The sequence below is a fragment of the Euprymna scolopes genome, chromosome 8, assembly GCF_053919585.1.
Source record: "Euprymna scolopes isolate OS-2025 chromosome 8, ASM5391958v1, whole genome shotgun sequence".
Lineage (NCBI taxonomy): Eukaryota > Metazoa > Mollusca > Cephalopoda > Sepiida > Sepiolidae > Euprymna > Euprymna scolopes.
Window position 1 is genome coordinate 91,138,936 of NC_136489.1, and position 23,865 is coordinate 91,162,800.

Below are 23,865 nucleotides of genomic sequence, written 5' to 3' on the forward strand. Positions count from 1 at the left end.
AAAGAAAGAAAAAAGAGAAAGGGGGAAAGACAGAAAAAAAAGCAGAACATTAAAAAAAAATAGCACCGAGATATATATATATATATATATATATATATATATATATATATGTGTGTGTGTGTGTGTGTGTTTGTGTGTGTGTGTGTGTGTGTGTATTTTCCGCCCCACTTTTCGCTCATCCAAGAGTACGTTACGCTGACTAAGGTAATGATATGCTCTGCCCTGAAACGTTTACCTTTTGTATTTCTGTGTCATTTGCTTTGGTTGTTCACTCTGAATTGTCAGTTTCGTATGAACATCTTCTAGAGCTTTATGTTAGGCTTTCATGTAAAGTCGTCATCTCGGCCTTTTTTCACTTTTACATTTTTCTAGTGATAATCTTGAGTATCCTATTATCGATTATGGTATATAATTACAGTATAATTTCTTTGACAACTAGTTCTAGCTTATACATATATATATATATATATATATATATATATAAACTAATTTATATAAAGGTGTGTGAGTGTGACACGAGTATTTATATATATAAATATACATATTTAAAAATTATATATATATATATAATTATATCTGTATAGTTAGTTTTGAAACTGATTGAGGTAGTTGCTTGTATAGCCGCACTGATGAGCTGTAAAACAGCGACACATTACTCTATGTGGGCATCGAAAAATAGATACACACTTTTTCAATTCCAATACTCTTGAATGTTCCAATTTTTCTGATTCCCGATTCCGATTTCGCTAAATCATCCCAACGCTTACACACACACACACACACACACACACACACACACATATATATATATATTGAAACACGAATTATGTGTTTTTAGTCAGGTTCTGGATCTGTATAATACCGAAAAATAAAGCTCTTATTCTGCTGACTCTTTTAAGACGGAATAAAGTAGATTCCTTTCAAATCTGGCATATCAACATCCATGTTGTTTTGATTGCGGATCAATTTCGCTTACCCTGAAGGCTGAACATTCCACTGTTGTGCATTTTGACTCTGCTTCACTGAAATCCGTAAACAAACACATTCCAGGCATGGCTCTCTCTTTTTCTTTTTCGTCTCTCTCTCTCTCTCTCTCTCTCTCTCTCTCTCTCTCTCTGCAATTCTTTACCTATTGTCACTGATTAGGATCCCTTAATTTCAAACTTGGATTCGTCAGTCAATTACGCGCTTCGTTTCTATTGATCTGTAATATTGTTTGTGTCCTTTTTATTCTCCTGATCTCATCTAGAAAATTCCCTTTCGGAATCATGGTTCTTTTTCTTTTCTTTTCTTTTCTTGTCTTTTTTTTTTTTTCGATAAAGCTGTTTTGAACAGCACAAGAATCTACTTAAAATTTCAGTTCAATTTGACAGATGTTTACGAAATATTTGCACGGTTTTTATTTCTCTCTCACTCACCTTCTCTCTCCTTCCCACTCTTTCACCTCTCTATCTCACTTCCTTTCTTACGTACGCATACGGAATGGTATTACTTACAAAAACCGCTTATCATATCCTGACAGCTTTTCAGCACTTAAAGTTATTTTCATTTTCTTTTTTTTTTTAGCGTTTAGATTTGTTACCATCATATTCAATTATATTTCTTAAGATTCTTGTTTACGTGACCATTTTTCTCTTTTGGGAAAAGTCGATCGGCTCCACAAAAATGATGATTTGTTTTGTCCGCAAAACACTTACGTTAATTGATTTCTTTATTCGCAGAAATATTATTGTCCTGACACAGTTCCGTATTTTGTCTGCTATTTCCTCACGTATAAACAAAGAAGAAACTAACTTGACCATTATCTTGAGGACTTTCGAATATTCCGGCATTTCTATATAGAGAAAAATAGGTAAACCCTACTCAGCGACCAAAATATATATTTTTGATTGAATGAGAACTTTTCGATATCTCTTCAGAATTTGATGAAAGGCATGTATATTACGACTGATGCTTCTATGCGTCGGATATGTGTGTGTCGGTGAAATTATCGAACCGCTTCCACTAACGATACTTGAAACCTTCAGGTCATCACTTATGGAATACATAAATATGTTTAGTTTTTTTGTTTGTTTTTTGTTTTTTTTTGCTTTTTGGGGGGGGGGGGTATCTTACCTTTGCTTATATTTTTAACGTTGGTTGTAGTCGTTTCCCACATTTTAATTTTTACTGCACAGTTCATATCTTTCTTAGTATTACGCCCTGTTCATATTCTCGTGTTTCCTGTTCAGTATTTCTAACTCTTTGTCAGTTATTTTTTTCATGTGGTCTCATTTTCTAATCTGTTTTGCTTTATTCAAACATCTAACCTCGAGTAATTTTTATGAGTTTGGTTTCCCGATCTGTTACCCTATCCGATCTTTGTTGATCCGGTTTTTTCTTGACGGAGTGTTGTGACTGAATATTTATGGGGGAATGTAAGTTTATTCTGGAGTACGATGGACATTTCAAAAGTAAATCTTCCTATTAAGGTAAGAAAGTTACTTGAGTTTCAATTTGCACAAGTAAAATCCAAGGTAATCCCGTAATTGGAAGATGGTTCAAAATAATCCAAAATGCCGAAATCCATGGAATAATTCACAAATATGTACAAGGAAAAGGGGAAAAATTCCAATAATATTAATAAAAGAACTTTCTTGGATTTATATTTTTGGATTTTACCGTCATTGGATGATTTACCTTTCACCAGACTATCCATTCACGTGTAATCACCTTTTTCTTCACCATATTCCCACTGCTTCACTTTTTGTTATCAAGTAAGATCTTTGACTTACTTGCAGTTTCATCAAATACTTTTGTATGCACAATCCGATCCCGCATTTTGCTAATTCCTACCCTCTGATGAGAAGGAAAGTATTAAAGACTATCCACTTATCAAGTGTTCTCTTTTCAGATTAAATACGTTTTTAACTATTTTTCAAAGTGTTTTTTAACATGTCTTATTGACTGTTTGCTCTTATATATACTGTTTGCTCTTATATATATATATACACACACATATATATGTGTGTGTGTCTGTGTATGGGTGTGCGTGTGTGTGTGTGTGTTACTCACGTTCGCCCCTAATAAGGTATATCGTCACTATATCCTCACTTAGACGTAAGGTACTACTATTTGGGATCATGCCTCGGAAAGATTAACTAGATCTCGATTTAGGTTACATTTAAACTTCAGCATATCAGTACAGTCAGGAAAGCAAGTAGCAGGAAGGGAATTCCAATGTCTATCTGTTCAAGGAGTAAACTATTATAGTACGAAGCTTTTTTCATTTAGGAACTTCAACAGTGAAGAGGTGAGATTTTGTTGGTAAGCAGGTTTGTCGGGGATATGTACGTCGGGGGGGCACAAATGCAACGAGTTTATCAGAGCACATTCCATTAAAATATTTTTAAAACAGAAAGATGCAACGATGGGATTTAAGCTTATTTAACAAAGTGGGAACTATGAGATTGAAAACATTTTTGAACCCTATCTAATGGAAGAAGCTAATGTTAGAAGCATCAGCTCAGATGTAGCAACAATACTTCGTGCAGGGCGAATGGTGGCCTTGTAGAGATACGTGATATTCTCTGCTGTGGCCTTGGTAACGTCCTCAATGTATTTGTTCCAGTTCATATTGCAGTGAATATTAAGCCGAAGAATTTGGAAGAATAATTCTCAAGTAGGGTGTTATTTGTAATAGATATCGGCGGTGGGAAAGGCGTCTTTTAATTCGTGAAATAGAGCAGTTTAGTGTTTACTAGCATTAAATGTTACCATCCATTTGCGGCCCTACTCCACTACGGTTTAGAGGTCATTTTTGTACGATTCTGCCATTGTCTTAGATTTATGTACATCTGTACTTCCCTCGTGCATGTTTTAGAGCGTTGTATCATCAGCGAATATACATGTGGTGGTGGGTGGGGGTGGGGGTAAAATATGTGTTCAAAACTCCAGCCTCAAAGTGAGACAACAAAATTACCGAGTTAAATGTATATATAAAAACAATACATTTATTTTCGAACAAGATAGAAGAAAACATGAGAGCGTGTGTTCGGGTGTGCACGTATAGGCATGTGTAATCTTAGAAATCTTAGTTGAATGTTCGTTGTGTGTAAATGCGTGCGAAAGCGTATAGTTCTGATAATTTCATTGTGAATGCGTGTGTACTGAGTTCGTTAGTGTAGTTGTGGACATGTGTCGTCTTACCTTAAAACGAATGTTTCGCCTGTCGAGGCGAACAGGATGTACGTCTGAACACATTAAAAGTTCAGATGAAAAAGAGCGAGAAATAGTAAAGAATATGAAACAGGAAGTAGAGACGCCACCTGTTGGACAAATCGAAAACTGAGACAACAGCAAATAACCTTTGCATCATTGATGAATGCTTGTGTACATATGAGCGCGACATACCCATTTTGGAGACTATATTTTCAGGAAGGTCGTTACTGAATATAATGAAAAATTGTGTTCCAAGGATCGGATCGGCCCCCTAGATACTCTCGCACTAATGTTATGCTGCTAAGATGTACATCCATCAATGACAACCTGGATTATCCTATTATCTAAGAAAGGTTTAATTATATTTAGTATAATCCATTTATACGTACGATGTAATTCTCATTAGCAGCCCTTCAAGCTAGACCTTGTCAGAGTCCTTGGATATATATATATATATATATATATATATATATATATATATATATATATATATATATATGAATCGATCAATTTACAGAGGTGAAGTCTAGGCATCAGGAAAATCGTATTCAAAACTTATGTACTGATCTTTTATGAATTACAATTCATTGAAAGTTGTGTTTAAGGGTCAGTGTTCTTTTGATTTCGTATTATAATAGGAGTTCAGTTAAAAAGATTTAAATATTTCACTGAATAAAGTTTATAAAGATGCGCAGACAATAATTTGATGAGTTTTGTGTGTATTTGTGGGTTTGTTATTATTTAGTTGTCTGAATGGAAGGAAATGTTGCAAAGATGAGTGCCCATATTGTGGAGCAGTTACGCAGATTCGGGTCCATTAGTTTCCACTGTTTTTTAAGAAAAATCTGGCTTTTAAAAGCTTTCATTTGCTTCCAGAAAGGCTATTTCAAATAAGTTGCATTTTGATTTCAGACGTCGATATGTAAACATCGACCGCTACATATATTCTACATATTCTAGCTTTTTTAATATTTTTTGAACTCATTAATCTCTCTTTCTCTCTCTTTCTCTCTCTCTCTATACATATATACATATATATACATACACACACACACACACATATATATATATATATATATATATATATATATATATATATATATATATATATATATATAGTATTGATTTCAAAAGATTTTTAAAATGTGACTTGGTGCAATCAGCTAGAATAGAAACAAAAAATAATTAGCGGATAAGCCACGTTCTCTAATGTTTGAGTTAACCCAGCAGATAGATAAGATAAATATACAATTAAATTACTTTCAGCTATGATTAATCTACGCATGCGCAGAATAATACACATGTCGGTAAGTTGAAATGAACATTTTGTATTTCAAATTACCGATTTCTGTATGCGTCTATTTAAATAATGGTTTTATTCGTATCAACCATCGTTGGTGTATGATTAGTATTTGCTGTTAATTTCAGGGTGTGGGGGGCAATAGTTTAATAATTTTGCAGTTAAATATTTACTCACAGGCAGACAGATATACATGCATCTATTGTTTTATTTATTTTTTATTTGTTTATTTATTTTCTTTTTTCTGCTGTTTTATTTATATAAATATATGTTTTATTTGTATAGATAAAATAATGTCTACACCACCGGTTCTTTTTCAGATCTACTAATTGCAATTAGCGTAATTTTTAGATTACATGAAACCATCACTACTTCATTAACTGATTCATATAATTTACATCTTTTTTCTAACTTTTTGTTGCGAACTTGGAAGGATCACTTAGAAAAACATGGGCACAGAGATCTGTTAGAAAAAGCAAAACACATTTAAACAAAAAACGTCATTTACAAAGAGGAACCGTCGTAGTTAGTTCCGCCAAGATGGTGGGGTACAAAAGTACACTGACCACACTGAGAGTCGTAGTAATTTATACAGTTCGGAAGCGTTCATATCTTATGCACGGGGAGGTCCGCTACAACGCTCTCAGAAAAAAAAAATGTTTTTCAATTACAGTAACATACTAATGTATTTCTCTCATCGGACCTAAAATACAACGCACGAACTTCCCTCATTTGTAAATATGGGAGCTTAAGCTGTCATTCTGAATTTTACTGGCCCTACTCAAATAAAGTTCTTATTAAGCCATACATTTTAAACAACTTCACTATCTTAACTATCATATCATCTCTAAAGTGAATCACTTTTCCCGTGCAATGTCAGAACACGGACAAATAAAATCACGATCAACAGAGGGACAATGTCTCTCATGGACATACAATCACTCTGCTATCAAGCACATCCGCGTATGTCACATGCTCCTGGAACGTATTAGTTTGCAGTCAGGCAGGATTTGTTTCAAATTTCTACAAAGTGGATCTATAAGGGGTCTCTGCATGTAATTCCTCTTATTTTAATCTCACTGGATCAAAAGGGATTACAAACTAAATTGTTATGATGAATAAGCGTATGCATTCATGACCTGAATGTTTCATTTCTCTTTTGCAGATATTGACAGTATGAAACCTTACAAATAACCCCTGTCATTGATATGCGTCAGAAGTATTTATGCTTTATTGAATTCCTGACAAAAGTGTACTAGTAATTCTGATTAGTATGTAGAAAAACAAATCCCGTATCACCGAAGCTAATTCGCTTTAATGGTATTACACTCATCTTCGAAGTTCTATAACTTTTTTCAGTTAAAAAATTGGAGACTTTACTTTTGGAATGACTCTTGTCTGACAAAGCGCGCTGCTGATGGCCATGGTCAGTCATTGTTCATCACTAACTTAAATGTATTGAGAATGATGGTGACTACGGTGTAGAAAAATAAACTGTAGCGCAAAAAATGTCGCTCGTTGTCATGGTACCACTCATGTCTTCTTAGCTTTTCAACTTCTTGAGTAAAAAATAGAACATTAAAATTTGGAAATAACCCTCGTTGATAATATGTATCTGGAAAACAACCTCCCATAGAGGACCGTTATAAAAAGTCACCGATAAAAAAGCAATTCGGTTTTTGGTGCAATTCAAATTTATCCTATCTTTAATATAGCAAATCGTTTTATTCATGAGGAAGATAAAACGTGATTTCTCATACATAGCGTATGCATTGTATAAATTTATATTATGCCTTCAAATCCTTGGAATGTGATTTGTATATATGCATTTTTAAATGTGTCCGCGCCTATGGGATGGACATATATTTTTAAATGTAACCAGTATTTCTTATCAAAGGTTTTGTCCGTAGATAGTGCTATCATATTATTTACGTCTTTGCCAGCAAGTAGGACATAAAGTCAAGTAGGAGTTTCGAAAGTCAGTGTATTAGAATAAGCGCAGTCTGATCTACAAAAATCTCTACGAATTTCTCTGATGAAGACATCTAAGGCGATTAGGAATAATTTAACCCTTTCTTAGAGAGAACCTAATGCCTGGAAAAATGGACTACCTTAGACTGCACAGAAATATACTTTCACCGAAGAGCACAAAAGCCAGTGTCAAACAGATTTTTATCAAAATTTCTCCTATAGGTATATCATGCTTTGAATAGATTTTTTTCAGTCTATCAAGATAACGTTTTGATGATATTTTCATTAGTCTATCACAAATGAGTTAAAAGTACCATTATATCATGAACTGTTTAGACGCGGGAACGCTGCATAAAAATCTTTGTTCTTTGGTCGGTTTGGTTGTCACGTTAGGTTAGGAATATGTTTTCATCGACTAAATTTCATACTACATCTGTTCAAACATCTATGTACGTAAGAATCGTTGCTGCGCAGTCAGTTTCTGAAGCTTATTGTGATTAAGCACTTTTGGCAAACTTTCACATTCATGCTTAATACAGCAATTCTGTTTATGTAACTTTAAAGTTTGAAACTATAGATTCATTGCGTAACCCTCATACTACTTGCAGTGAAAGCGTATATTAGAATATTTTCCGTCATTAAAATACGTATTGCTTAAGTTTGAATTGCCATATTTTCTCTGTCTTACTTATATTTGTAACAGTATTTCATTTGTCAGTCAAGGTTACATGTAAAGTTAAGTTTTCACCCCAAAACTTTTATATTGAATGCATTAAAGCACATCGATGCAAATCATTGTCCCTTGCATAGTCTACAATGCTTCGTTCTAAACGCCAAGTTTGTTTGTCTATCACGCCCCAGTTTAAAACAGCATTTTCAATACTAAGTGCTTAGATAGAAAAGACGTATCTTAAGAACACTCGTGTTTTCATATTACTATGCGAGTGCGCGTATGTGTGTGTATGCGCGTGTGAGCGTGTGTACACGTTTTACGTTGAATCCGTAATTCGATCAACATTGTTTACATGATTCCCATAAAACAATCTCGGTTGCATTAGCAACAACGTAAATCCATTCGAATCGTTTGCCATTTTAAAGCATTTCCAATTCACCTCCTTTAACGGAACGAGCAACTGGCGAACAAAGGTAAAACAATCTTCTTCTTCTTCTTCTTCTTCTTCTTCTTCCTCTTCTTCTTCTTCTTCTTCTTCTTCTTCCCCTCCCCGTTCATCTCAGTCTTCTCGTAATTTTTCCTTATTCTTGTTTCCTTGTTCTTCTTAGTGTCTTCATCATTTTTTCTTTTTTCTCCCCTTTCGTATTTTTGTTCCACTTGTTCTCCTCGTTCTTCTTCTGTTTCCTCGTATCCCTGTCGTTCTTCTTCTTCTTCTTCTTCTTCTTCTTCTTCTTCTTCTTCTTCTTCTACACACTATTTCCTTTCACCCTCCGTCTTCTTCTACTTTTTCCCCCTATTTACTCACTAATTGTCTTCTATTTCACGTTTTCGTTTTTTTCTTTTTTCTTCTGATTTTTTCTTCGTCTTCATCTCTTTCACTCTCTCTACGTGCGTTCAAACCATTCTTACAGATTCTTTCAAACATCAATCTTAGAGGGCAGTGTCCTTCGAGTTTTTTTTTTCAATCTGTAACACTTCAGTTTTAAGTAGCATAGTTATCAATAAACGTACAGATTAAAATCACATATTAATTTAAAGATGCGCCCAATACAAGAGGCTCGGTAAATCAATTGGTGAGTTTCGCTTATATGTTAAATATAACTTCCGTCTATCTTTCGTGGTTAAGAGACAAATAATATTTTAGTCGGTCTATCAGGTCTAATTCTTACATACAATTACAGTCGACATTTTCAGGCCTTTTCCGTTTGTGAGTCACAATTATGTTTGAAAATATATGTTCTTCAATATATAGGATTAAATAGAATTGTAAGGAGTCTTTCATAGATGTATTTTAAATAGCATTTTCGTCGATTCGTTATAGTAAAATAGGAAATATCCTTTGGGCTGCATGTAACATTTAAATATGAAATTCGGTGCATAATATTTTTACATCATATAATCATCACTCATCAAGGCCTGTAGGCCACTCGTGTTAATTGGTAACGCAATAGAAATTGACTAATTTGTTTACAGGGCGGCTCTTCAAGAAACTGTTCACGTTGGACTTGAAGAAAACCATGTCATAGTCAGCAGGAAAGAGTTTCCTGTTATTGTGTTCTACAGACGAGCACTTACAGGAAAATATTTCTGCTGATGGAATTTTCGATTAGATTCACGCAGATAGAATGAAAAGAAAATTGCTGATATTTGCGTGGCTAGTCGGCTGTACACCGAGAAGTTTTACCGAAGGGGGGCGTCAACTGGATGAAGCTCAGTCGAGTACCTACCATGAAAATGACGGTAGAACAGAGAGGCTCGCAACGTCTCTTCTTTGAGAAAGATGCAGTGAGGAGAAAATGGCATCCACCATATGTGGCAACAGTAATCCCTTCTATAACGTACTTGACTCTTATAAAATAGAGGATTTTTTATTGCATTTTCACTCCAAAAATGTACAGTACCACTTTGATGTAGGGGCTACTATCAGAGGCCTTAATTCCAGGGATACTATGTAGGGCGTTGAGCAACAAGATGTCTGTTTACATTTCACTTAAACGTCTGTATGTCAGTGCAGTTGGGTAAGTAGGAACCCGGAAGGAGTTCTGGCAAATGAAACTATTAGAATAGAAGGCTTTCTGGTATCTGGGGATCTGTACTGTGTAGGGTGAGATTTTGCTGCTGGTCGGGTTTTTCAGAATATTTACGTCGACGAGGTAGAAAACTTGTAGTTCCTTGGAGCATCTACCATTAATGTCCTTGTAAAACAGGCAGATGGATGCAACATTTCGTCGATGTGACAGAGGTTGAAGCCTAACTGAGAGTTAGGGTACTATTAGGTTAGCGACTCATATTTGAAGCCTGTCCAATAGTGAGAGACTAATAGCAGTGTACCACTCCAAATGTGGCAACAATGCTCCATACATGTGCGAATGGTGGCCTTGTAGAGATACAGAAAACTTTCAGACGTAAGTAACTTTCTAGCACAGTAGAAAGAGCAAACCTTTCTCGCAGCAGGCGCGGCAATGCCTTCGGTGTATGTGTCTCAACTTATGTTCCATGTGAATGTTAAGCCGAGGAGTTTTTACGAAGTACTTTCAGGTAATGTATTATTATCTATAGCTATTGGTGGTTGAAAAGGTTTATTGAAATTGTTAAAGAAAATAAGCTAAGTCTTGGCAGCATTGAAAGTTACCATCCATTTTCCCTATTCAACTAGAGATTGGAGGTTTTTCTTCTATAGTTTCCGCCATTGCTTTTGATAAGTGCTCCTTCGTTATTGGCAGTGCGTTATCATTTGGGGATCAGAGCGTCGATGATGATACGAGAGGCTTCATTTCAGATGTATTAAAATTAATCAGCCACATTTTCCATTTCATATTGCGGTCAACACCAGAAGCGAAATAATCAGAAAAATCTTGATCATTGTAAAGTGTTGTCATACGAGGGGCGTGCAATAAGTAATGTATCTGACCCACTTCCATTTGCCTGATCTAGCTGAAATTTTGCCTGTATAATGATTTATATCGCTACGAGTAATGTGGATAATTACAGCTCTGAACTAATTGTGGTTTCTGTTTTGCAGGTGTTTTAACTGAGTCAGGTATGGAATGGAGCTTGTTGAATGTCGAGCAGTGATCCAGTTTTTGTATTTGAAAGGACGCACAACAGAGGAGACTTTTGATGAAATTAAAGAAACTTATGGTGATAATGCCTCATGATATGACCTTGTAAAACGCTAGCATCGTGAATTCAAACCTCGCCGGAAGTCTGTGGAAACAGCTCCCAGACCTCGTTGCCCCCCCTTCTGCCATTGATGAGGCATCTGTCTGTCAAATCGAGGCTGCCATTTTGGAAGATTGGCGCATTACTATTCGCCAATAACCCAAGATGTCAAGATTAGTACAGGGTCTGTGGAAACAATCATTCATGACCATTTGCATAGGCATAAGGTGTCTGCCAGATGGATTCCAAGGTTGCTCACACCATTCCAGAAGCGAGAACGCGCCGAGTGCTCGAGGATGAATTTGGAGATGTGCCAAGAAGATGAGTCAACGTTTTTCAAAAGACTAATTACACAGGATGAAACCTGGGTCCATCACTATGATCCAGAGACCAAAGCCCAGTCAATGCAGTGGAAGCACTTGGACTCACGACCCCCAAAGAAGACAAGGGTGCCGCCCTCCGCTGGCAAGGTCATGCTCACAGTCTTCTGGGACCAGGACGGAGTAGTGATCACAGATTTCCTGGAAAAGGGTACCACAATTACAGGAGCCTATTATGCTTCACTTTTGAGGAAATTAAGGGGCGCTATCAAAATCTAGATGCGGGGCAAGATCAGCAAAGGTACCCTCCTCCTGCAGGACAACGCTCCGGTCCACAACTCGCATGTCGCCAGATCAGAAGCACGGGCGTGTGATTATGAAATCGTTCCCTCTCCTCCCTACTCTCCTAACTTTGCACCTTCTGACTTTCACCTCTTTCCAGCCATGAAGTTGTTTTTGAAAGGAAAGCGTTTCCCAGATGATGCAGCCGTGATTTCTGAAGTCACATTGTGGTTGGAGGACCAAGCTGGGGTGTTTTACAAAAAACGGTTTCCAGAGCTGCACCAAAAGATGGGAGAAATGCATAACTCTGGGTGGTTCCTATGTAGAGAAAGACTAATAACTGTGCCAAGTTCCGTTGCTCTACTTCTATGGAAAGTGGGTCAGGGGAATTACTTATTGCACGTCCCTCGTAGATGGTGGTGTCGTAGGCATAAATGTCCACAAATAATCTAAGGGTGTGGTTTGGGATATCACTGATAAAAATCTAGAAGAGAGATGGGATTGAACACTGAAGACGCCAGCGTTGATAGTAGAAGGTTCTGATTCTGCCCATCGATGATTACTTTTAGAAACAGACTAAGGAAAAAAGGATTTAATTATTGAGAGACATTTACAACTATTAAGTAGTTAGAAATTATGTTAATTTAAAAGTAGCATTCTCGTCTGTAAAGATCAGGTTCGAAATAGCATTTTCTTCAGACTGTCACGCTCAAGTATAAAATAGTATTTTTTCGATGTGTCTTGCTCAAGTATGAAATACCACTTTCTTCGTACTGTCATGCTTAAGTATGAAACAGCATTTTTCCGTGACGTTAAAGTTTAAAATAGCATTTTCTCCGCGATATTGATTTTGGAAATACTATCTTTTATCGAACTGTGAAGCTCAAGTTCGAAATATCATTTTCCTCGGTCAGGATCGAGGTGTAAATAGCACTTTTGTTGGTCAGTCATTCTCAATTTGGAAATAGCATTTTTTACTGTCAGACTGAAATAGAATCTTTCGGTCGATTAGTTACGATTAATTTGATAATACCATTTTTGTTGATCTGTCACGCTCAAGCTGAAAATAGCATTTTAGTCTGTCAGACTGAAGTTAGAAATAGTATTTTCGTTTGTCTGTGAGGTTCAAGTTGAAAATAGCAGTTTCGTTGGTAAGTCTCGTTGGAAATAGCATTTTATACCACCATACTTAATTTGGAAATAGCATTTTAGTCCGTTATGCTCAGAGTATTTTTCGTTGGCAGGATAGAGTTGGAAATAGAATTTTCTGTCACGCTTACTTTGGAAATAATATTTTTCTCCGCCAGGCTCAAGTTAGAAAATAAAGTTTTCGTCGGTTTGTTATATGTTCGGAATAGCATTTTTTTCTGTTCGTCCCGCGTCTGTACAATACCATTTTAATGGCTATCCCAAGGGATTAAATGGACTTGAAGAATAGTCTTATTTTTAATACTTCTTTTCCAATATTGGCGTGCTTTCGTTCCTTTCATTATTTTTCTATCGCCATATCTATTTCTCATTTTTTTCGCTTTAAGACGATATGTGTTATTTTTTTATTTCTATTTTTTAATTTTTTTTATTTACAAATCCACTCGTCGGATCCATTGATGTGAAAATACATTATTTATTGGACAATATCCATTGCACACAATTTTATTATTTTTCCATAATGGGAAATCGAAGGTTAATAATTTTCACAACGATCAATATATATATATATATATATATATATATATATATATATGTATGTATGTATGTATGTATGTATGTATGTATAGCTTAATGCGTTAGAGGAAAAGAGACAGTTCAATTCCACAAGAGGAGACTTATCTGGATAATGCCAAGCTCAACAATGATCATTGGAGCTTATGCAATAGAATAACAGGAGTATGAAATTAAGATACAAAACTATATATTGGTGGATATAGATTGGTTCATTTATTGATTAATGGAATACAAGCAATTATTTCGGGGATAGATGGGACTCTTTATGCCAAGGCATTTCGAAGCCTAATGTTTCTCATCAGAAGTGTAGAGAAGATGCTAGGTAGCATGGTGGAGAATTCTAGATAATTCAGATTTTTATTCTCCGAACACTTCTATTTTGCCGGCTACTCCCCTCTATCTGTATAAATATAATTGTATATATATATATATATATATATATATATATATATGTATGTATGTATGTGTGTGTGTATGTGTGTGTGTGTGTGTGTGTGTGTGTGTGTGTGTGTGTGTGTGTACGTGTACCTGGATACCTTTGCACTACCCTAACTCCCTTGCAACGCTTTATCGTGCACTTGAACCTTGGGTATCCAAATTTTCCCCATTTTTAAAATACCTTTATCTTTTATATTTTTTTTTCTTTTATACATATATATATATATATATATATATATATGGGGGGTGTATATATAAATATGTGGGTGTGTATGTGTATTCTTTTCTTTTTTTCACGGGACCACTCATCCTTCACCCCTTATCCCTATTTCATTCTATTTTGACACCCGATTTGTCTGTACCCCTTGCTTTTACTTACCTCCTAGTAATTATTGTTAACATTATTATTATTATTACTAGTAGTAGTAGTAGTAGTAGTAGTAGTAGTAGTGCTGGTGGTAGTAGTGGTAGTGGTAGTAGTGGTAGTGGTAGTAGTATTGTTATTACTATTATTGCTATTATTATTATTAATATTTTATTTTTACTATTATTATTATTATTATTATTATTATTATTATTATTATCTATATATTAAATCCGATAGCGTATCTTTTTTTTTTTTGTGTGTCACGCTTACAAAGAAAAAAATGGTGTCGCTGTTGAGGCTAATAAAAATGATTTGTTTTTTCTTTGGCTTTTGGCTAAGATCAAAGTGTAGTATCTGTTCTTCAGACGCTACATTTGAAATTCTTCTCTCTCAGTGTTGTTCCTTTTCTCCACGTTAAAAAACGACCCTGGTGTCTAAATCTGTCCCGTGTGGAGGCATTGTAAATAGGTACTATATTTAATGTAACACAGTTTTAATATTACAAAAGTAACTATGAAAAGTAATTTCTGATTTAATTTCTAAATTCCTTGGAAATGTCCCTTCTGATTAATTATAAAATGCATTGGAAATGTCTCTTCTGATTGATTATAAGATGCCCTGAAAAATATCCCTACTGATTATTTTTTTGTTTACTTGTCTCTCCACAAGGGCAGAGTTGGGCATGAAGTCGGTTAAAAATTTGTGGGGCGGGGGATATGAAGTCAGTCCCAGAAATGGCTTAAACCGTTTACGATGTGAACATTATTTTATTTCATGTATATTTTTAACAGTAGTGTAGGGAATGTAAAATCAGTCCCGGAAATGGCTGAAACTGTTAACGCATTAAACATTACTTTATTTAATGTATATTTATAACAGTGGGTGGGGGATATGAAGTCAATCCCGGAAAGGGCAGAAACAGTTTACTATTTAAACATTACATTATTTCATGTATATTTTTAGCAGTGGGTTGGGAATATAAAGTCAGTCGCAGAAATGGCTGAAAGAGTTTACGTTTTAAACATTACTTTATTTCATGTATATATTTAATAGTGGAGTGCGGACATGAATTCATGCCCGGGTTTGGATGAGATAAGTGCAAATATATACTAGCAGAAAGCATCGCCCAGAATTAAATGAGATAGGTGGAAAACATATAGTAGCAGAATACCCAATGTCGCCCGGGACCGAATAAGATTTACATGTATGAATATATATATATATAGTTACGTAATAGAAAATATGGTGTTAATGGGGTGGCGTTTTATTCAATATCTTATATATCAAGAAAAGTCAGTGAAATTATTGAATGTTTATAATGTTTATTCAAGTTTTATATTTAAACATTTCTTTGTATTGAGCAAAATTTAATAATATTCTTTTAAGTTCATTTTATCAATATATATATATATATATATATATATGCATGTATATACACATATATATATACATATATATATACATATACATATTTCTTTTATATATATATATATATATATATATATATATATGAGAATAATAAAAACAGTAATCCGACGAGATAGAGAGGGTTTTGTTCGTTTTTTATCTCTCTCTCCCCCTCTCCCTCTCTCTCTTCGTCTATTTCTCTCTCTATATATATATATGTATATATATATATATATGTATATGTATCTATGTATTTTTATCGTAAAGACTTCAAACGCATGTACCATTTGCTTAAAAAAAGCGTTTGGTCCTCAAACACTATGTACATCTCGCCTACTCTCAAGTGATGGAATTGCCCTTATAAAGGATCCTAACAAGATTCTCCTTCGTTGGACAGCATTATTCTGATCTCTTTGACAACCTCTCTAACGTCAACGTCATCAATGCATTTTTATCATAACAGAAGCTCATCCATGAAATGTCTGAGTTCCCATCTTAGAATGATGCAATCAAGGAAGTGAACGTTGGGAGGGCTCCAGTGCTTGATGGTATTCCTGTGGAAGTCCTCTTACATGGGGGTGATAAGCTTGTTCATGAAATTCTTCATCTTATCACTGCTGTCTAGAAGAGTGTTCCCGTTCATCAGGATTGGGTTGATGCAATTCTTATATCACTGTACAAGGGAAAGGGGTCCAGGACCTACTGTGGAAATTATCGTGGGATAAGTTTATTGGAAGCAGTTGGCAAAGTATTTTCCAGATTTCTATTCAATAGATTGTTAAAGTATATTTGTCCATCCGTAAATCTAGAAAGCCAACGTGGCTTTCGTTCCGGCAGAGGAACCGCAGACATGACCTTCTCTGCTCGGCAGTTGCAGGAGAAATGTACTGAACACCATGTTTCGCGTTATCAGGTTTTTGTTGATTTGACCAAGGCTTTCGATACGGTGAACAGAAATGCCCTATGGATAATTCTGGGGAAGTTGGGATGCCCACCTTAGTTTCTACGATTACTCAGGGAGCTCCACACTAATATGAAGGCTCGCCTAAACTTCAATGGATGCCTATCAGAACCCATCTCAGTTGACGATGGTGTGAAGCAGGGTGATATCCCAGCATCTACACTTTTTCTCTGTATTTTACAACTATGCTTTCCTATGCCTTTAAGGAATGTTTTCTGGGGGTTTGTTTGGTAAGGTCTTTGATCTTCGTCGTTTTCATGCTTCTCCAAGGACCTTTCAGCGCCTGGTTCGTGAATTGCTTTATGCGGATGACGTCGATCTCGTAGCCCATAGTGAGAGGGATAGGCAATGTATCATGGATCTGTTTTCAGGGGCCTGTGCGTCTTTTGGGCTTACTATTAGTCTTAAGAAGACTAAGGTCATATTCACACCTCCACCCGGTGGTTTGTATGTGGAACCAAATATTTTTGTCAACAACCAGAGACTTGCCGTGGTTGACATATTTGTGTATTTGGGTAGTACTTTTGCTAGAGAGGGAACCCTGGATGCTGAAGTCAACTATAGGATACAACGTGCCACTAAAGCTTTTGGTGGCTTAGAGAAGCGAGTATAGTCTGACAGAGGTATAACTCTTCATACAAAGATCAGTGTCTATCAATCTTGTATTTTACCATCCTTGTTTTACGTTTCTGAGGCCTGGACAACTTATGGTAGACACATAAAAGTCATGGAGGGAGTGCACTAGAAATTCCTGAGACACATTCTGGCCATCAGGTAGTGCTCTTTTATACCTGCTATGGATGTTCTTATTCGAGCTGACGTACCTTGTATCGAGAAGTTGATTATACGCAACCAGATGAGGTGGGCTGGACATCTGACAAGGATGGACGACGAGAGATTGCCAAAGCGCCTGTTCTATGGTGAAATTACACAAGGAATGCGTCCGCAACATAAACCTAGGAAACGCTTTACGGATAACATCAAAGATAACCTTAAAGCTCTTGGGATTGACGTGTTCAGTTGGGATAGTGCTTCCAATGGTCGTAAAAAGTGGCGCTCCTTGGTGTGTCATGGCTGTGATAGCTTTGAGAAGATAAAATATGAGCATGCAAAAATGAAGCGTGATATTCGGAAGAAAAATCTGTCAAATCTATCAGGTCTGTCGGAGGCTTTCGTGCAGAACCACATCTCTGATTTATGCGGTAAAATGACTTTATCCGGAGTTGGCCTAGCAAGCCACAAGCGATCACATGGATATCAATCTTTCTTTGATGGGGAAAACACTGCGTGCACAGATGTTCTGTTTGCTCTGTGGTTTGTAAATCGAGTGGAAGCCTGAAGCGTCATATGAACGTCCACAGAAGAGCAGCACCAGTTGGCATCACTCAATCTCAGCTTAAGTGTGACCTTTGCAACAGAATGTGTAAAAGCAGGACTAGTCTGAAGAGCCACCTTCGTTCTCACAGTAGATAGAAATTGATGCATCTTGATCACATCTCCACATGTATATATGTACGTGTGTATAAATGTATATATATATATATAATAAAAATAACAATATTTCAAAAGTACATGAAAATGAATAATATATATATTAAAGTGAAAATGTGTGTATGTATTATGTATGTATGCATGTGTGTTCGCTTTTTGTGTATGTTTACAAAAGGCTTTTTGGCTGTGATTCTCGGTTGGCTCGCTCCTTCTTAAAACTTTTTATATGTTGTCTAAATAATAATATCTACGACTAAGGAACTCTAGTCGCAGCTATCCTTAATTTACCCGACTTTTACAAGCTATTTTCGAGATAATTTTTGATCGCCGTGTAGCGGGGAAAACAGAAACTGGCTTCCAGCGCAAAACTAGCTAAAAAATCAGGCGACTTAACGTTCTCGCACCTATTAATTTCGCTTTATAAACGTCAATTTAACACCCTTATCAATTCATCTATTCCTGTGGTCGAGATTGTTAGGTCGCCGGGTTTTTTTTTCTATTTCCTTTCCACCTCCGCGTCAAAGGTTCGGAGTTCAAGCATATATTTCTACTAAAACTTTTTTTTTCTTTTACACCTCCAAACACCCGGCCAACGTTTTTTTTTTTTTTTAAACCGGGTCGTTTTGATCTAACCCCCCGAACACACACACACACACCTTCAAACACCCGGGCAACAATAAAAACAAGGGAAAGATAGTCTTCTTCAGTCAAGAAGTGACAATCATCATATATATATATATATAGAGATAGATAGATAAAGAGAGAGAGAGAGAGAGATAGACATACGCACATACATATATATGTATGTTTCTTATATTAAGTGGCGATTATATTTGTGACAATTTACTTAATTATTTTGATTACTTTTTATGAAGATTAGATTTTATATATTCCTGTAATTTTACTTGTAACATTTAGTGGTTTGTGATTTTCAAGGTCGATTGGCGAAAGCGATTATGTAAATTGCTATTCCACCCAAAGCTAATTAAGTTGAAGAATACACACTTTAAGAAATAATTAGAAACAATCAACCCAGTAATCTCGAATTTGATTGTCACACACACACACACACACACACACACACACATATATATATATATATGTTTATATAATTACATTTAGCTTATATATATATATATATATATATTGATATAGATTTTTTTTTTTCAAAGTTTTCCCGAAAAAAGTGTCTACACAAAAACAATCAGAAACGTGTAATTATTTAATAAAATATTTCATAGCATTGTTTGGATTCCCAATATTAGTTTAAATTAATTTTACGAAATAATGTTTTTAAAGATGTGATAAACCTCCTTTCGTTTATGTGCGTATACTAATAAACTAACGAGAAAACACGCTTCTCATATATACATATATTGACTAAATACATAAAAGAAACTTTTCTATGTGCGTGTCTGTATATGACTTCGTTTTCCATTGATTCAGAAACGGTTGGACCGATTTTTTAAAGTTTCACACGAAAGTATCTGTGAGTATTCTTATTTTGAAAATCGGAATGCTTCCCTCAAGTATCGAAAATCGATAATCGAAATAATCCGATTAATAAATGTACAGTCCAATTTTGACCAAAGTTAACACCCGTATACAGCTTAACATCATAAATGCATTTAAGAAGTAAAACAACAATCACACTAGGCTCTTTGCTAATCAGGAGTGGGATCGAAATTTATCTTTCTGTTAAAAGCACAACTGAATCATGATACTTGAAATTTAGTTAAAAAAATAATTATAAAAATAATTTTATAAAATCAATAGCAGTTTCTCTACAGTCCAATGTAATATATATATATATATATATATATATATATATATAAATATATATATAGTGTAGACTAACTCGCGTTGTGGGGCATGTGAAACTTCCACCCGCTTCACAACGATGGGTCCCCAGCTAGAGTAAGCAATCAAACGATTTGGTTGAAAAATGGTCGATTTCAATGACAATAAAAGAAATGGATGTGTGGAAATTCTCTCAATGAACTTTTCGACTTTGTTTATGTTTAGTCATGATTTGAACATTTAGACTAAACAATCTGCATGGAACATTTTCCCAAATAATTGACTGCATATTTCTGCAGGATTTATTCGGAAATTCCGCTGAAAATGAGTAGAGAAATACAATCTAAAAAGGTTCATGGTAATCTCCAACTTTTGTAAGTTTTCATTTTATAACTCAAAACATGAGGATTTTTTTTTTTACCATAAGCAATTTACATGACACTCTGAAGATAATTGTGATCATGCTGTCATTTATAAGGTTTTTCTTTTTGTCCTTATCGTGATTTTTTACGTTTTTCCATGTTGTTTTCATATATAATATTTATAAATAAATATTATATATATAAATAAATAAATATTGTATGTATATATATATATATATATAATGTTTGTTTATTTATTTTGTTCGTTTTAAAACAAGAATCTACGGGCACGCATGTTTCGAGGTTACTACCTCTCATCAGTAGTCCGCCTGTGTCTCTCTAGGAATCGAAACCTGCACCATGAGTATTATAGTCCCGGGCGTTTAATCCTAAACAAATTCACTGCTTTTTTGTATCGTTTAAATACTTATGTGTATTTCTTTTATATTTTTAAACGATGAATACAGGCGTGTATCGTCTTTGATTCGAAGCTCGTATTTAATTTACAAAATGACCCGTATTTTATTTGGACGGAGATAAAACATATTTAGTTAGTTTCATTTTTTTAAGAGTAATCTAAAGGCATGCATGTTCCGAGGTTACTACTTCGTATCAGCGTGGCTCGAGTGTGTCTCTCTAGGAATCGGACCCTATATATATATATATATATATATATATATATATATATATATATATATATATATACGTACACACACACATATATAGAGTCATATTCTGAAATGAATATGATTATGATGAGTGCGGAGATTAAAACAATGTTTATTTCAATATGAATAAAGGTGCGCCTTGCTTTTTATTATTTGGTACTGCTATATAAACCTACTTAATACTAGTTGTTTTTATTTTTTGATATTCTTAATACATAAATATATATATATATATATATATATATATATATATATATATATATATATGCATACTTATAAATATATAATTTAAAGCAAACGTTATTGTTTACAACAGTGGTACTTTGTTTCATTATTAATTTTTTATTTATTATTTCGAACTTCATATAATACTAGCAAGGCCACCTGGCGCTGCTCAGTACCGTATAAGATAATGAGAAAAAGTATGAACATATGTTTATGTATCATTTGCCATCTTGAGAAAAAGAATATTTTCCTACCCTAAGACGGGTATTACACAGCATATGTATAGAATAATTCTACCTTCATTGGACAGGAAATTTACAGCACGTATGTGGGAAAAATCCTTAACTAGGGCGGGTTATGTACCGTACAGATTTAAGATTATTTAAATAAGTTTATGTTGTGCTAAATTTTTGGTTTGTCACAGGTAAGAGTGTGTTTGTTTTTTACATCAGAGTGCTGTAGTGGGGAAGCACCGGATTTCTTATATAAATATTATACTACTCGAATATATTACATGATTTTCGATTTTGATAACTTATGTACGTCACAGATAGGAATTTCATTGTTTTTCATATGGGTACTTCACTATACATGTACCTTATTTCCTGGTTAGGATACTGTAGAAGTATCATTTTTTCTAATTTAAAAATGTAAAAAATCGATACTTTTAAGTAATTTTCTTTTGTGCTAAATTTTCTGTGCGTCTAGAGTAAAAATTTGTTAGTTTTTTCATCAATTGCTATAGTGAAGAAGCACCTTATTTCTCATTAAAAAGTCATGCTATTCGAATATATAACGTGATTTTCGGTTTCAATGACTTTTATGCACGTCACATGTAGGATTTTATTTGTTTTTCATTTGAGTACTGTACTACACAAGTACCTTATTTCTTGGGTAAGATAATGTAGAAGTACTTTATTTATAATATATAGATGAAACTACTCTGATTTTACATAATTTTCTGTTGTGAGAACTTTTCCGTATATCATAGGTGAGAGATGGTGTTTATAATAGAGTGCTATAATAAAGAAACGCCTTATTTCTTATATAAATGTCATACTACTCGAATATATTATATAATTTTCGGTTTGGATAACTTTTATCTACGCTACGGGTAAGATTTTCTTTGTTTTTCATATGGGTACTATACTGCTCAAGTACCTTATTTCTCAGTTCGGATACTGTACAAGTACCTATTTTCTAATGTAAAAATGAAAGAACTCGATACGTTTATGTAATTTTCTGTTGTATTACATTTTCTGTACGCCAGGGGAAAGAATTTGTTTATTTTGTTATCTGGGTGCTATAGTGAAAAAACACCTTATTTCTCATATGTAAGTCACACTACTCAGGTATTAAACGGGATTTTCGGTTTAAATAACTTTCATGTATGCCACATGTAAGATTGCTTTTTCATGAGTACTATACTACACAAGTACCTCATTAATTTGATAGAATTTCTTGTACACATAAATACATTTAAAAGTGATCATTGTATGTGATTTTTGGAATATGACTATACCAATATACAAACATATATAATACATTAAATTTATAATGATCAGTTAGTTAGTATAGAAGTGAATCCAATACATACAAATATATAAATATATACGTATACTAATTATTCATAATGATCGGTTAATTAGTTTAGGAGTGAATCCAATACATAGAAATATATAAACATATACACATAATTATAATGCACAATGAGCGGTTAATTAGTTTAGGAGTGAATTCAATACAGACAAATATATAAACATGATTAAAATTAATAATGATCGGTCAATTATTTTAGGAGTAATTCCAATACATAAAATATATAAACATATACACATAATTAAAATTCATAATGATCGGTTAATTAGTTTAGGAGTGGATCCAATACATAATCATATAAACATATTTAAAATTCATAATGATCTGTCAATGAGTTTAGGATTGAATCAAAACATAAAAATATATAAAAAATACACATGATTAATATTCTTAATTATCGGTTAATTAGTTTAATAGTGGATCCAATACATGCAAATGTATAATCATATAAACATTTTTAAAAATTCATAATGATCTGTCAATTATTTAGGAGTGAATCCAAGACATAGAAATATATAAATATATACACATAATTAATATTCTTAATGATCGGTTAATTCGTTATGGAGTAAATTCATTACAAATGTCATTACTTGATCTATTTATGTGATTTTTGGAATGTAACAAATAAACCGATAGGTCATATATATTTGAATATGACATTTTCGTTACGTAAATCAAAGACATTCCTTCATTTTTTTTTAATAAAAGTGTTATTGTGTATTCATTATATAACATTTAAAAATCAAGAATATCGGAATGTAAACAACAAAAAAAAAGAAATGATAGGGATCGAAACCTCAACACTTGCACTAGCAATGGGTCACGTTAGCCATTGCACCAAAGACAAAATCGCTTTCAAAACGTTGTGAAATATCTTAATAAGTACATTTCTCTTTTACTCGAGGTAACGA